The sequence below is a fragment of the Aethalodelphis obliquidens genome, unplaced genomic scaffold (assembly GCF_003676395.1).
Source record: "Aethalodelphis obliquidens isolate GAN/ISIS:26980383/991018 unplaced genomic scaffold, ASM367639v1 scaffold24, whole genome shotgun sequence".
NCBI lineage: Eukaryota > Metazoa > Chordata > Mammalia > Artiodactyla > Delphinidae > Aethalodelphis > Aethalodelphis obliquidens.
In genome coordinates, this window is record NW_020837968.1 from 9,940,585 (window position 1) to 9,954,857 (window position 14,273).

The 14,273-nt window shown below is 40.9% G+C and overlaps 1 protein-coding gene across 1 annotated transcript in view; it reads right to left on the bottom strand.

The window, feature by feature from the left end:
• The window catches only part of USH2A (usherin), a 774,017-nt gene that overhangs the window by 112,174 nt on the left and 647,570 nt on the right, over positions 1-14,273 (bottom strand). The gene's annotated exons all lie outside the window — the stretch shown is intronic.

Consider the following 14,273-nt stretch of genomic DNA (forward strand, 5'->3'; position numbering starts at 1 on the left):
TGTTTTACTGGTTGTTTGGCCTGAGGCTTCCAACACTGGAGTTTGTAGGCCATTGGGTAGAGCTGGGTCTTGGTGCTGAGATGAGGAACTCTGTGAGACCTCACTCCGATGAATATTCCCTGGGGTCTGTGGTTCTCTGTTAGTCCGATGGTTTGGACTTGGAGTTCTCACCATGGGAGCTTCTGCCCGACCCTGGGCTCGTGACCCAGGATCCCACAAGCCATGTGGGGTGGCAAAAAATATATATGAATAAATAAAAAAGAACAATAACAAAGTAAAAAATAAAATTATACTAGGAAACTAACAGATATGTTAGAAAGAATGTAAAAATAAAAATATAGATGATGAATCAACAACCGGAAGGTACATCAGTACCACAATAGTAAAAAAGAGGAGCTGGGGAAAGGAAAAAAAAAAAAAAGGGAGAGGGGGAAGGCCTTGGCTGTGGAGGGAGGGGCCTAAGCAAGGGCAAGGTTTGGGCAGTGAGCGGGGCCAAAGCTCAGGACCCACAGGGCTGGAAAAGGCCCTGTGGGCTGTGGGGGGTGGGGCTTAGGCTCAAGGAACAGAAGGGGCCCAGGCGTGCCCCCCACCCCTGGTCTCAGAGGACAGGGGACCTCACCTGGGAGCCCAGCAAATTTCCTGGGCTCGAGTGGGAGGGACAAACACCCTCCTCTCTTCTCCTGCTCCTCTGGTCTGGGGTCTGGGAGGGTTCCTCCTGCCTGCCTCTCCTCATCTCCCCGGCCTTCCTCTTATGCCCCCAGGACCAATGCGGCTGGGGGGCGAAGTGGGGGCCTTGGAGGGCAGGGGATTGGCCTCTAATTCTTTGAATCTTTTACAAATGGTTTTCTATATTTCTTTTAGACAATCATATCAAGCTATTTGGCACCTCTGACTTGTGTTGCACTGAACTATAATTTGTGGCTTTCATTGATATTTAGCTTTTCATAAATAATATCTCATTTCCTCTGGGCTGGTAACTCAAGAAGTAGCACTGGGTGGTAGCAAGAACAAACTTTAGAAGCAGAGAGACCTGAAACTGAATCACAGTGTAACTGTGGGCATGTCTCTGAGTTTCTGTTTCTTCACTAATAAATTGCAGATAATAATGCTCACTCCACAAAATGGTTATTAAGATGAAATAAGATAACATGTGTAATGTGCCCACAACGTGTTTTATGTTGAAAGTTATCAGCCAATAACTGCTTATTGATTAAAATTGGAAGATATAAATGATTCCACCTCACTTGGATTTATCTGTGAACATATAGATCTCCTCTTAAGCCCTCCTCTATAGCATTACCAAGAAATTGCAAAAGACTCTAGAATATGATTACAGTTTGAATAGAAACAAGAAAAAACATGCAAGTTACCTCATGCTCATTACAGAGTTTATCAATTCATGAATCCTTTCATGCATTACACAAATATTTGTCTAAGTGTGGCATTATTCTACGTTCTGGGAATAAGGGAACTGAGTAAGCAAAAAAACCTCTGCCCTCATGGGGCTTATATTCTGGTTGGAGAGACAGACAGTAAACAAGATAAATAAGCAAAAATATATACTGCTATATAATGTTAAATATTAAGGAGAAAAATAGAGCAGGGAAGAGGGATAGAAAGTCTGTGTGTGGTGGAGGAGGGGGTGAAATGATAGCTAGGTAGGTCAGGTAAGTTCTCCCTGAGAATGATAGAAGGTGACATTTTAATCAAGACCAGAAGGAAGTAAGGAAGTCAGCCATGGGGATACCTGGGGAGGAGCTTTCCAGGCGGAAAATGCTCCAGTCAACAGATCGCTACCCCTGCCCTTCGAGCCATGAGGAAATAATAACTGGTCCTCATTAATTTTAATGCATGCTTACAAAATAGGAGAGATATATGTGTATATGTATATCTATATCTTTCCTGTTTTTCTCCTGTTTTTTTAATCTTTTAGTTTAAAGGGAAAAATATACCGTATGCCTTCTCCCTTCAGGGAGACGGAGGAGAAAACAGTGCTGAAAGAAAAATCTCCACTAGGACTTAAAAGTAGTTTTCCTTCAAATTTTGGATAATCTAATTATGATAAATGTTTCTCCTGACTTTTACCCTAAACTGGGTTTTGAACATCTTAGAAGTCCAAAAGGTTGGCAGAGTGCAATTTAGAGTAAAACATCAATATTCTTATGACCTGTATATATATATATATTTTAAATGCCAGGTGCTTTGGTATAAAAGGTACAAAAACATTGTATGGGTTCAAGTCTTCCTCAGCTATGAAGGGTCTTTACTGTATGATTATCTTGGGTAAGTATCCTCTTAATATTGTGCCCCAAAGAACGAGATTACTTTCTTTGGGAAAAAAAAAAGCATAATTTGTGTTTTAAATACTATTTGTCACCGTTTAGGAAGATGGTGGGGTCTGAACACTTTCCTCCACCAGCAGAAATACTTAAAAAGGCCAACTTCTGTCAATCCATTCAGAGTTGGTTAGCTCTCCCCTCACTTGGGGCAGGATGTGTACAGAGGTTCGCAAGTTCTGGCGAGCCTTGTTTGGAAAAACACTGCCGTCGGGGCACAGGAGAGAATGAGAGTAAAGCACTGGACAGGGTTTTTCTCTCTGGAAAACTTCCAGAGGGGACCATGCTCTTGACAATACAGAGCTAAAGATGAGAGTTTTCAAGACCCTTTCTATTTCCATACGAGTTCCTTTGTATGCTGGCTTGCCTGCCATTATGTTTATGTAATTCTGACAGTGTTCTTAATGACACACTAACAGATTGTAAAGCACGCTGCTGGCATTTACTTGTTTTTTATATTTTTAAAACAATGTCCTTCATGTAACAGTAGTTAAGTGCGGCAGAAGGACATCATCAGAGGCATGGTTAAACTGTAATTTACACCATTAGGAAGGCAGGAGCAATTTTTATTGTCTGGCAATTTTCTTGCTGAAATATTTGGACCATATGGCTCAATTTGTGTAATAACCTTAATTTCTGCACCCTTCAGGTCTGCCTCTATCTCCTACGGAATGGTAAAATGTGGTTTAGGAGAAAAGGCAACTGTCTATACTTAGAGAGCTGAGATTAATAACATGTCACGTCCTGTTTTTGGTGAAGGAATTCGAACAGCGGCCAGATGGTATCTCTACAAATAGCTGTCAGGGGTCTTGATCTAATCAATACAATGTATTAATACATCTCCCTTTGCTGTTTCTCCAGGGGCCCGTGCACAACATCTGGAAAGAGTGGGGGGTGCTCTGCCAAGTAGAAAGCCGACTCTTTTCAGGATCAAACTGAGCCCCGTTAATTTTTCACGTACCCTTGATAACTGTTTCATAATGAGCGATGCGTCTTGACGGATTTGGGGTTGGCAGAGAAGGCTGCCCCTGCTTTCCATCCCCATTCAGTCCACTTATTGAAACCAACCCATTAATCAAGCTATCTGGCATAAAACCTGAATGTCAGCTCAGCAAGAGATCAATAACCATCCTAAAAAAAAAACACAGAACCAACCACTAATGGGCACAGGTATCCAGCCATGACACTAGTAATTGCTTTAGCAAAAATAAAACCCTGTATCATAATCACCCAATAGGAACTTATATGAGAAAACTCATTACTTGTGTCTTGTCAAAAAGTAACATTTACATGCGTTAAAAATATACCGTAATTTTACTAGCTAGACATGGTCATTATCTTTCAGAAGTAGACAATGCATCTTTTGGAATGGATGAAAACTCTCTGATTTTGTAATGTGAACATTTAATAATCCAAGTATCATAGGAAATGTTTAAAAATGAGTTATTACACTTATTTTATTTTGTTTTTGCAGTACGCGGGCCTCTCACTATTGTGGCCTCTCCCGTTGCAGATCACAGGCTCTGGACACGCAGGCTCAGCGGCCACGGCTCACAGGCCCAGCCACTCTGTGGCATGTGGGATCCTCCCGGACCGGGGCACGAACCCGCGTCCCCTGCATCGGCAGGCGGACTCTCAACCACTGCGTCACCAGGGAAGCCCTATTACACTTATTTTAAATTCAGAGTACCTGAGGGGCTCCTTAAGATGATCTTTAGCCCAACCTTGTATGACACACGGCAAACCTGCTGTGGTGAGAACTCTGATGTGATATCACGTGGGTCAGAGTTCTTCACTTTTCAGTTAGCAAATCTCTTTTGGCTTGGCAGGCAGGGATTTCTGTACTCTGATTCCCTCTGAAAGACAGACCCAATGACCTTGTCTATGGAGAGGAATTCAGAGCAGAGATGGGGAGACGGTGGCAACCCACGGCACACATTCTGAATTTATGGCTTCCTTGGTAAAGCAGTCCTTAGTGGCTCGCAGACAACAGGTGGAAACCTGTTTTGCCCTTAGGAGAGTCTAAGATTTTCATTAGGAGACAAATCCCGGGAAGTACTGCCATAAAGACAGTCCTTCATTGGCTGATCATCTGATCAAATCCTGCCAAGATGATAGAAAGGTCTAAGGAACCATCCGGGAACTTGAAGGTGATGCCACATCCATCTCTTCTGACAGCAGAACTAAGACTCACGATGCTGTGTTTGTTCAGTCAATGCTTTGCGGTTCTGTAGGGCGAGTGCTGGGTTTGGAAGCAGGGGTATGAGTAAGGGCTCCCCCAAGTTCTTTGGAGAATTTATAAGTACAGTCAATGCCCACGCATGACCAAAGAATTGCTTATCATATTGTAATTCGTCTCTTTCCTCATGTGCTCCAAGACCACCATGGGTCCCAGAGGGAAGAGACTATTTCTTCTTTCTTTGTCTCTGTTGTAGCTTCTGGGCATGATAGAGTATCAAAGGAGATTTAAGGTGAACAACTGATGACTGGAAGAGTCCCATAGTATTTCTTGGTCTTGATCAACCACGTTAGATTTTGTGTGTCTTGGTCCTCAATTGCAAATGACTCGCAATTTTCGTACATGCGTTAGTTTTCAGAGAAGCTCAGGTTTTCCAATTTCATTTTGTTTAACTGATGTTCAGTATGGATGAACAGAAATACCCTGACCACGGCATGTTTTTAGTGGACTTGCATCACATCAAGCAAGAAAGCTGTCTCAACGAATGAGTTCTAGGACTAAAATCTGAGATTTGGGATCCACGATATAGGGCATCCAGAATTTTCAATTTTGAGGATGGCATTATCAAGATATTTAATATATACAAATTTAAACCCTCTGTGACAAAGAGAAAATACTCTTTTAGGGCATCCCAGTTCATAGATATGATCCCTAAGGCCAGCCATTGGAACTTAGTAACATCCAGCTACAGCACTAACAAGGTGTTTCACCTTAAACATTCTAACGAGATAAAAAGATTCATTTGCAAACCCATCACATATGTATTCACAGGTGGTGGGTGTGGGTCATTGCATTTGGATTAAAAAGCAAATGCCTCTCTCTACATGAGAGGTCACTGGCTGGTATAAGACAAAAATCTTTTCACTGTTTGGCATAATTAAAATACTCCAACAGTGGTTTCAGTAATATAAAAATCACAGTATTGTTGTAATATTTTTCTAGGCTTCAGGAGCTCACCATTGTTTGGCCCAATCAAATCTGGGAACGCTGGAGAAGTTATCACCCATCAAGGTAATTACTTTCAAGTTGAAATAATTACTCTATCAATGTTAATGGTCTTTCAACTTCAATAAAGCACTCACCTGCCGATAATCACCGCTAACCTCTTGCTCTAATGCAATTCCCTCTCTATTTAGTAGGTTATATTACAGCCGTTACAGTGGTCACTTGTCCTGAACAGCTGCTGAATTTCACTTTGATCGGCTGTGAACCATGAAAGAATTGGTCGTCTGTGTATGATTTCCCCCTCACCCAGAAGCCCTTGCGGAGCTCAGGATGTGATCTCTTGGCTGCAACCGGGGACTCGGGGGCAGCCATCTTGCCTCAGGTAGTGGCTACTTTCCACTGGTGACAAGAGCCCAGTAGTTCAATTAACTTCTGCCCTTCACTGCCACTTACAGCTTGCTGTCTCTGCTAAATGGCACATATTCTGAATTTATGGCCTGGGCCTGTTACAGTGTGGACTAGTTCCTTTTACTTTCATATATTTTTTTAACAAGGCTCCGTGGGATTCTTGGGTGTCTAACAAGGGTTTCCTTATAATTCAGTTAAAGGCCAGAAAATAACAACATGCCTGTGTCAAAGGGCAAACAGTCTTCCCACCCACTTCTCCCGTAAACTGATAGACTGCTCTTTGGTAAAGGTGAAGTGGGTGGATGCCAATTTAGCAGCATCTGTGTGGTTTTGATGGGGGGGGAGAGAGAGAGAGAGAGAGAGAGAGAGAGAGTGAGAGAGTGTGTGTGTGTGTGTGTGTGTGTGTGTGTGTGTGTGTGTATTGCCAAAAGACTGCATGTTTTGCTTACATGATCTCAGATCTAAGTGAACAGGCAGGGTCCTGTGAGTGTCATGGTGGGTAAACTGAGCTGCACGTAGAGTGGAAATGGCCTGAGGAGGACTCTTAGGGTGGTCCGCATGAGATGTTTATGGTCATGAGGGGAGACGGGTCAGAACTAAACCTCAGGGAGACAGAAAGCGCATTCTCACTCAGGGTGATTTAGAAAGGAAATAGAGCCTAATCCAATATCTGAGAAACTACCTGGAAATGCACAGTATGGTATTAGAAAATGTCTAAATTTGCAAGCTCAGAATTTTGTTGCAAGGCCTGCTTAAAATAAACACAATCTACATTTTCCCAATCATGACCAAATTCATACAGTTGCTTTATCCAAACCCCAATTTTCTTCTACATTTGCTCATTTCTTTCAGCCTCTGTTATTCCAAATAAATAGTAGGATATCTGAAGTTCTACAGCCTATTTATATTGCTATTTACAGTCTTAAAGTACTTTGCATATGCATTAATTTATCTAGCCCTTACAACAGCCTTGTGAGGTAAGTAATATTTTAGTTCAAACTTGACAATTAAGTAGGAAGGCGGATCCATTTGAAGTGTACGAATGTGATCATTTGAGAAGGGAACAACATTGGGCCTTCAAGCAAAAGGATTCAACATATACTTTAGAATTAGATTCAATGGGACTTAGTGAAGGATTTGATATAGAAGTAAGGTAAGGGAGGACTCAAGGATGATCTGGCTTGAGCAGCTAGAAAGATGATGGAGCCATTCAGCTATGTAGCAGGATGTACTGGAGAATGATGAGTAGAGCTTAGAAAAATAGGTGATAAGTAACTCCACTGGCACTGTTAGACATACGTCTGCGGGACTTACACAAAGAATCAGCCTTACACCTTCAAGCCCATCTTCCTCTGAAGATCTGTAAAAGACAACTTATGTAAGAGAAGACCCTTCCTATATAAGAAGATTCATGAAAAGCAAGTTCAAGAGGGGAATTCAGTAGAGAAATTTCTCCAGGTTATCTCCTTACCACTTGAGGGAGGATGGGGATACTCCATACTCCTCTCTCAAAGCATATGAAGGATATCTTAGAGAACAGCATGAAGAAATTGAGGGTGTCTGCAAGAAAGGTGAGATGGACATTCCACTCCTTTCAAGAGGCTTGCTATGGAGGTGACAAGACTTATAGGGTAATTCTGATGCAGCCACTAGGGTGAAGAAGGATCTTCCGAGATTCTTATATGATCTCAGGATTTGGGGATCATGGCCTAATGCAGAAGCTGATACCTGCAGCTCGTTCAACAAATTCTGAAGTTCTGAGGCTGGCTGCGTCTTACCCAGTGGTGAGGCAAGTAGAGAAGATAGTGCTGGACTAGTTGTACTTTCCTCTTTTGATAGAACAAGTTTTCTGCAAGCCTAGTGGATGCCAAGAAAGCAAGGAGTTTTGTCAACATGATAGGACCTGATATTGGCTGACTGCTCGGGAACGGGAACACAGAAGTAGAAGGTTGTGGGTGGATCTTTGAGGCAGTAATGGATAGGGGTGCAAGAAATTTGCCAAAGCGTGTGTCGCCTGCATCAGGAACTGTGAAGCATGGAATCTCCCATGGGAGACCTCTATGGAATCCACACAAAAAAATCCCATGAGACACCTACAAATAAGAAGGCAACAGTAGATGCATTAGAACAATATTAAGGAGTTAGACTCTGCTACTTTTTGTTTAATTTTATCTTTTCTTCCATGACCCTGAGGAAGTCAACAAGAGAAGAGAAGGGAACTGAAGAAAAGGAAGAAAAATGGACATGCCTTCTCTTCCCCATTGTAGATCCCTTAACACAAGTCAGGCTTTAGACTGGATTTTTTTTAACACCTGAAATGAGTCCCATTTACCAAAACCGGGCTGGTCCTTGTCACTGAAAGTGACTGGAAAACCATGGGACCTGCTCTAGAGATTACTGATGAGCAAGGAAGGGAGTCCTGATGAAGCTTGCTGGAATGAAGTGGTTGGAGAAAAATAAAGCCCTTTCAAGGAAGTAGTTATACAAAGTTCAAGAAGACTTACATGGTATTTCATCCCCAATAAAACCGAGCAAAAAGCAGATCCCCACTATATATTTGTGTTTGGTAGAGCATTATTAGAAAACAAGGATAAAGATAAGGTAAGGCTAATAAATGAAAAGTTGAGGTCAAATAAAATACAACATTACAATAAAAAATGGGATGTTCCAACAAGTGTTCATTGTTTTGTGTCACATCTACTCACCCATATTTTGTATCTTTTATATAAAAGAATGAATGATGCAGGTACTCATATTCTAAACTGAAAATCCCAGCTAATAGAATTGATACAGAAAGTAGAGTTATTGTTTTTATTACTATTTTTTCTTGATTTTAGAACAACAGTTGCCAAAGGAGTTGTTTTAGATAGCTAGATTTCCTAAAGCATTTCTTTTGACTTATCAGTGGATCTGGGGGAAAATGCCAAGAACCATCAAACTGTAAGAGCTACAACTAATTCAAGATCATATGTAAAGAGCAATAATGTTTTACATCATACTAAGCCAAAATGAAAATGGGATTAAAAATAAATTCATCGATGTACTCACAGACTCTCCATGATATGGCAATTATAAAATATCTCATTTTTTCCTTTTCCATATCTACCTAATGGTAAAGAGATCTGCGACAACCACATGGGGACATTTTGAATACCTCCTCCTTGACACTGGGCAAGGGAGTCTGGCAACTAGAATCTAGAAACTAGAGTTTGTAATTCTGGATTTTATTTCCAGATTAGAAGCCAACTTTTAGTGACCCATATAATTTGCTTACCCCTCAACACCGTATGTTTGATTCTACATACAGAGTGAGGGACCATCTATCTTTCTGGGGACTGGGCAAGTGTCTGATCTGGGCTGGATGTTTTATAACCCTGTGGGGTAAGCAGGGATATACTGAGAGCACAGACTAACAGGTAAACCACTTTTTCCTTTCCATCCCAAGTTATTTTTGCCAGTGTGATGGCAGGTGCCAGGGAGAAAAAGCAAACAAATCCTAATGGTGGCAACAGTACCGCCAACCTTGCCAGGAGTGTTCCCTGTAAATACCACCATGGAACTCTCGTGTGCCAAGCAAGGATAAATGCAGTTTCTCTCCTGACACCGCACAATTCATCGCAGAACTAATTGGGAAGGGGGTTTAAGGACTTCAACCTAAAGCTGGTTTTCAGTAGTGGAGGGAATTGGTCTGAAGAGACCCTAAGGAACTAGATATATCTCTTCCCCTTAGAAGGATCTCCGTAGGTCCAAAAAGGAGATGAAACTTTTCATGAGGTTGGGAGAAAAGCTGGTGATACAGCTCTTTCCATTTCTTCTCTCCTGCTGCCTCTGTTGCTAATGCTGCAGCTCTTGCCAACACATATGCTCTCCACCCCCATGGAGGGCCCCCACTGCCAGTTCTCCATCCACTGCCACCATCAGGAGGACTCATGCATTCATTGCACCTGTTTTATGTGGCTCTCCCAGCCACATCCACCTGTCTGTAAACAGCTCCGGGGGGACTTTGGGACGAGCTAGGGATGGCAGTACACTATAGGCAATTTATTGGTGGCTTCTCATGCAGGGATGGGATCCCAAGATAAACAAGAGCCTAAAGGAGGGGCATTAGTGACACTTCTTGCAAGTCTGCGGATTGAATTGTAATCCTGGATTGTGGGAATGGATTCTGTATCTCGCTAACTGAAAAATGTAATTCCTTTGCTCTGGTAAATTTCAGCCAAAGTGGTCAATGAGATAAAAAGTTGGAAAAATTTCCTAGGGCAGGCACAGAAATGGAAAGAGACAGTGAAGATGTTTAGTGGGTATAGGAATTGAAGAAATAGTAAGTATAGCCAGGAAGGCACTCCAAGAGATTTAAAAGGGAATCATCAACACATGAGCAGTAGAAACTCGGAAGCAAAGAAACTTAAAAACCTGAAATGCCTAGTAGTAGAAATCTGTGCCTCAGACTTGACTCCTCATCTTCCCCCAGAGTCTCTGCCCAGTAGACCAGCTGCATGGGAGACACTGATAACACAGATAAGAGCAGTATTGAGTACTGACATGTTGAATAGAGTACTCAATGACTATTGGCCAAATTGGATTGAATTGTTGATAACCTGTTCTTGACCCTGAGGGCCCAGTATGCTAGTATAGAGAAATCATGCTGTTCTGAACAGGAAGAGATGGACCTAAATCACAGGAGGAGGGATTTGGCTAGGATAAAAGGAACATTCTTCTCTGATGGTGAGGAATTGGAATTAAGAAACTCCCGAACCTCCTTCTTTAGGTATCTTTAAAAAACGGTTGAATACATTCTCTTGGGAATGTAGGAATGGATGAAACTCAAAGACAACAGCTTATTTTCCTGATTATTTCTTTCAAAGATGTCAGTCTATAAAGAGTCATAGTGGCCTCCTGCTCTGGAAACTTGGCCTAGTGACCAGAACGACATAACACTGGCCCGATTGCTCTGTGGAATATGTCCTCGACTGCTAACGATAAGTTCAAATGGGACTTTTCCTGATCAACCTAATGAAATCTTCTCTTGGAACCCTCAGGGCCAAAGATCCGGATTTTGGGGAGCTACTTTGAACACACATACACATTCAAAAACGGAATGCAGAAATACTGTTTCTTGATTATTATGGCTCTTCTCTTTAGCTGTGCAAGGATTAATCTTTAGAAGAATGGAGGAAGACAGCAATACTAGGCTGGCAAATGGAAACTATGTTGGGGAGGGCTATATACAAAGGGCCACGTAAAGCTTAAAGCTTGAGGCCATAGGCCTTCCACTTTTTCAGGAACTTTTTTTAGTGTGATAAAAATAGAACCAAGCAGATTAAATAAAGAACAGAGTTCACTGGGTACTTTGAGTCTTGGGTTGTAAAATGAAACTGGCTATGAAGGGATGACTTAGAGGATATATCACAAGGGAGTTCTCATAGAACTTTTTGGTAGATTAAACGTTTAGGCTGAAACCTCTGAAAGCCATATTTTGAAAGATCAGAGGTTTAAGCATTGCAACATTGATGCCTTCAATAAAAATATATTTAAATTAAGTTGCCTCATTCAGAAAGATCTTGTCAAGGATTTTTCAATATTTTTCTTTCAGGGTGGAAGTTAAGAACATGAATTCCAAGGATATAGTGAGAAGTAATAGATTTCCCCATGGATCACATATCAACTAAAAAAGAACTTCTGTACTTAAGAACACTGCTTCTGATGCTTATAATGAGGGCACTAGAAGATGTAATATGAAAGACCCTGATATATAAAGATAATTAAATGTCAAATAAAAAAATAAAGTACCAATTCTGAATTCTAAATAAAATGAAGATTTCTATCGATATAAATTGCAGCAAGCTTTTTGGACCCACCTCCTAATGAAAATAAAAACAAAAATAAACAAATGGGACCTAATGAAACTCAAAAGCTTTTGCACAGCAAAGGAAACCATAAACAAGACGAGAAGACAACCCTCAGAATAGGAGAAAATATTTGCAAGTGAAGTGACCGACAAGGGATTAATCTCCAAAATATACACACGGCTCACATAGCTCTATATAAAAAAAAAAAAAAAACCAACAACCCAATCAAAAAATGGGCAGGGGGCTTCCCTGGTGGCCCAGAGGTTGAGAGTCCGCCTGCTGATGTAGGGGACACGGGTTTGTGCCCCGGTCTGGAAGGATCCCACATGCCGCGGAGTGGCTGGGCCCGTGAGCCATGGCCACTGAGCTTGTGCGTCCAGAGCCTGTGCTCCGCAACGGGAGAGGCCACAACAGTGAGAGGCCCACATACCGCAAAAAAAAAAAAAAAAAAAAAAAAAAAAGGGCAGAAGATCTAAATAGACATTTCGAAGACATATAGATGGCCAAAAAGCATATGAAAAGATGCTCAACGTCACTAATTATTAGAGAAATGAAAATCAAAACTACAATGAGGTATCACGTCACACTGGTCAGAATGGCCATCATTAAAAATTCTACAACCAATAAATGCTGGAGAGGATGTGGAGAAAAGGGAACCCTCCTACACTGTTGGTGGGAACGTAAATTGGTACAGCACTATGGAGAACAGTATGGAGGTTACTTAAAAAACTAAAACTAGAACTACCATATGATCCAGCAGTCCCACTCCTGGGCATTTATCCAGAGAAAACCATAATTCGAAAAGATATATGCACCCCAATGTTCACTGCAGCCCTATTTACAATAGCCAAGACACGGAACCTAAATGTCCAGTGACAGATGAATTGATAAAGAAGATGTGGTACATACATATAATGGAATATTACTCAGCCTTAAAAAATGAAGTAATGCCATTTGCAGCAACATGGATGGACCTAGAGATTATCATACTAAGTGAAGTAAGTCAGACAGAGATAGACAAATATCATATGATATCAGTTATATGTGGAATCTAAAAAAATGAAACAAATGAACTTATTTACAGAACAGAAACAGATTCACAGACTTCACAAACAAACTTATGGTTACCAAAGGGGAAAGGTGGGGGGCAGGGATAAATTAGGAGTTTGGGATTAACATATACACACTATTATATATAAAATAGATAATCAACAAGGACCTACTGTATAGGACAGGAAACTCTACTCAGTATTCTGTAATGACCTATATGGGAAAAGAATCTGAAAAAGAGTGGATATACGTATGTGTACAACTGAATCACTTTGCCGTACCTGTGAAACTAACGCAACATTGTAAATCAACTATACTCCCAATATAAAATAAAGATTAAATTTTAAAAAAATGAAGATTTCTTTAATTTACACACTGCTTATTTCTTAATTCCATGAGAAATTTGAACATAGGACGGTGAGAAAATACTGTACTTTATTCATTTACGAAGATTCTTCTGGAGTTTCATGAAAATATGTTTGCCTCATCTTATTTAAACATTTTGATAGATGTTATACTCTATAAGATAACCTTCATATAAAGTGGGCTGCCAAAACTGGAAGCATAGAAAATGGTCTGGTCTTTGACAATGGTGCTTTACGATGTCTATTCTTTCTTACTTATGAGGGGTTTCACACTTAGCAAGGTCTTGGCACGTTTTGAAAACCCTATGTATTTGACTCCCAAGACCACAATGTTTCATCTCTGTGAAGGAAATCTGAGGGTTTCCTGCTGATCTCCCAGAGCATTTCTTTCTTTTCTTCTCTTTTCTTTTTCTGTTAATATGTGCTATCTGCCAGTCATTTTTCTCAATGCTGGGGAGAGTCAGGGCAGCCAAGTAATATCTCTCAGACATAACTTGGTTAATTTTGTGTTTCACAGATCTTCACTAAGATTTTTAAAAAATATTTTTAAATAAAATAATGGAATAAACCGTCATTGGAAAAAGTCAAAACTAAAGAATCATATGAAGTAAAAAGTAAAGGTACCCCCTCTCCCTACACGTTGCTTTATGGGTAAGTTGCAGAGTATTCCCTTGTCCCAATATGTCTCCTCTATTTACAATATTCCAGAATGTTTTACACAAATTACATCACATTTACACACTTTCCAGAGCATTTCTTGCCTAACACTTTTGGTGTATGATATTCTCACTTGTATTGTGGTTTGCAGCTGGTAGGTGGTAGGGTTTGGGACCTGAATCCCAGTGTGGTGGATATTATGGGCTGTAACCCACTACTACTCTTACCTTTTTATGTTCAGTTCTCATCTCTGCAGTATTATAACAAAGAAAGCTCCCCAAGATAAGGATCATCCTATTTTTGTATCTCCCATAGAATGTCAGGCTATGCCAGGGGTAAAGAAAGCTCTCAGGAGATACAAGGTAGACTGAATTAAGTTGTGTTATGGGCCAGAGGAGGCCAACCCTGAAAAATTACCACTAAG